This window comes from Rhea americana, unplaced genomic scaffold (genome assembly GCF_003343005.1).
Source record: "Rhea americana isolate MKP2758 unplaced genomic scaffold, rheAme1 scaffold_61, whole genome shotgun sequence".
Taxonomy (NCBI): domain Eukaryota; kingdom Metazoa; phylum Chordata; class Aves; order Rheiformes; family Rheidae; genus Rhea; species Rhea americana.
This window is the reverse complement of record NW_028186768.1, coordinates 3,639,791-3,642,780: the sequence shown is the minus strand read 5'-3', so window position 1 is coordinate 3,642,780 and position 2,990 is coordinate 3,639,791.

The following is a 2,990-nucleotide window of genomic DNA, read 5'->3' as shown; positions in this document are numbered from 1 at the left end:
AAAAAAAAAAAAAAAAAAAGAGAAAAAAAAAGAAGCCAGCTGTCCTCGTTTGAAGAAGTAAAACATCATGCAAGAAATCATTGGGGTTTTTCTTCGATGTCCAGAAAACACAGCACAACGAAATTGCTGTGATGTGTAAATAATAAAAGCCTTCTGTGTGGCTCACTTGTGCTAGATAAAGTATAAAGCCCCACAAATACAGTGCTGAGGGCGGGCAGCAAATACTCCACCTGAGCAAGAGCAATTAGTGCTCTTGGCTTCATCTTTGCTGTGCTCTGTGAATATAACTCTGAGCAGCGAATAAGCAGATAAGCTTTACCCAGACATAATAAAAGACAAATACCCTCCTCTTCTGCCTCTGCTGGGAAGAGAATTTCTCTTTAGTTGTGCAGCTGTTGGAGGAAAATAGCTGGAATAAATTGCTCAGGAATTTGTGAACAGCAAATATGGCCTGAAACATTAGCAAAATCACTGATATAAATGAGTAAAAACCACGGGAGAGAATATCCTCATTTGTATCCTGAATAGCCCTTAAAGAGAGACTTGTGCTGGAACGCGCTTTGCAGAGCGAGAACTTCTTTTTGCAGCAGCGAAGCATTTTGCTTTGCCAGCGACTCCCCGCACCTTCGGCCCCGCTGCCGCGGGGAGCCGCTTTGCTGCATGCTGTGCGGCGCGCTGCAGCTCCCGCCAGGCCAGCTGCCCCGGAGGAGGCCTGAGACTTGCACCCCGGCATGGGGGAGAAGAGCAGGACCCGATGACTCAGTAGGCACACACGTGCTCCTCAGTGCTAGCACCCAACAAGAGCCACCTAAGTGGAGTGGRGAAGTGCTAAGCTCTTGGGCCGGGCAACTTTGTGCCAAAGCACTTTCTGCCTAAGATATCCCTGTGTTTTATTTTGATACAACATTCAAAATAAAGAAGTGATTGCGTCCGGCRGTGGACGAGGAACCCCTCGGGCTGTGTCTCTCCCCCATGCTTCGTGTGAAYGGTTTCTACATTTGAAGTAGCCAGCACATTCAAAGCAGTTGTATGGATCCAGTATGTATTTCTCTATTGCCTCAGTTCCCTGCTAGTCACATGGGAATAAAACTAGTCTCAGCAGATTATAGAGTCCTTGGTGCTCCTAACTTGCCTACAGACATCTGAAAATCGCTCTCCAAATCATTAACAAYTGTTGAGGTTGCAGCTGCACCCGGCTGCCCTGGCCAGGCAGGGCACTTCTGCGCTCGGTCCTCTATGGGCATGTGATAAAYGGGCCTGTGGCTTTTGGAAATCTCCTTGTCATGCATAGAAAGATAAAATAGAAAACCAGGGATTTGGGGCCAAAATTGAAAAGGAACAGGGGGGCATAAGAGAGAATTTGGTAAAATGTTAGTCTTTAGGTGGACCTAGATGCTTCTATAAGACTAGCCTTGAAAAGTACTTGATTTGGCATATATATATAGATGTGTGTATATGTATATAAGTATGTGTGTGTATATGTACATACATATATATGTATGTATGTATTTAGTTAATTTTTGCTATGACARTACCACTATAAACTTTCCTGTCTCTCAACACGATGCATTTGCTGGGAAAGGTGCTGTTAAAACACAGCCTGTGACCTTGGGATCTGGTCCTCTGGGTGCTGAATACATGYTTTTCTCTGTGATGATTTGCAGACTGGAGCCTGTTGTGCTGTTAACCTGGGCACCTCCCAAGACACAGGGATCTCCCGCTCTGATTTGCACCAGGATCCTGTAGCCAGAGACCTGGTAACGCGGTATGTTAGTATTACAGACMGACAACCTCCACGAATACCATGACCTCTGCTTCAGAGGCATGACATTTTCACTGCTTTCTCTGCACAAAATTTCAATAGTTTAAGCAGATAGATTGATACTTCTCACTTTCTATGAGGACTGCCTTTCTAAATGCTTGGACGATGACCATACCTGCTTTGTCACTGTGAGCTGATTGCTGGCATTTCAGCTGTATTTCTTGGAAGAACACTCGCCGGGCTGATCAGTGTTGCAGGGATGTGCTGTTTACTGCCTCTCCGTTTGTCCTGACTATGCATGGAAACCTCCCTTTGGGGGAAAAAAAAAGCACGTTGTTCAGGATGAAAACTCAAGGTTGAAAAGAGCTTTAGAATTAAATTATAGTATTTATTAAAAGAAGAAGCAAGGCTCTAATTTTCACTGTGCTTTGAGCATCCAGATTCTTTAAATAAAATTCAAAATCCCAGATGAAACCATTCATGAGTTAGTTAACGAAGATTTGCATAGCCAGTGAACCGCTCTTCTGTGTGTTTATCCCTGTCCTCAGAACTCAGCTTCCTGAGGGAAAGCAGCCGGAATGAGAGGGCTTGCAATGTGAGGAGCGTGACCTCCGTCTAAAGGAATGGAGGTGGCTGTCCTTCAAAATGCAGCAGTGGAAGATTCAGCCCGTGCCCAAAGAGCTGGAAGAGGCTGCAGTGCTCTGTGGGGAAGAGCAGAGCGCCGTGCCCACCAAGCCCAGACATCCGCACTTGGCCCCAGAGTGACGGAGAAAGATAAAATAAGCTCAGCGGCTCTGGGGACCAGACTTGACCTGGATCTGCCTGCCTGCGAGTGACTCATTTGCTACAAGAGGCGAGTGAAAGAGGCCAGGATGGATCTGAAAGTGTATGATTAAAGCCCTGACGTGCAGGTAGGATGGGGCGATGAGAGGCTTCTGCTCAAGTGAGAGCTGGCTCTTGTCCCCTGGTGCACATGGACCAGGGGGCTGGGGCCAGCACTTGGCTGCTGGCCTGGCTGAAGCCCTGGGAGGTGAGAGGGAACAGCACGTTCACTCCTGCACGTCATTTCTTACAGAAACATAAGCAGCCCCAGCTTCCTTAGCAAAACAGCTTGGAGCATGTATGGAAGCTGCTCTACAAAGACAATTTGGAGCAGTTTCTTTTAGGATCATGTTTTAAACAGGCTTGGAAAGAAAAATAATAGCATTYCCTATGGAGGGAGAACAAA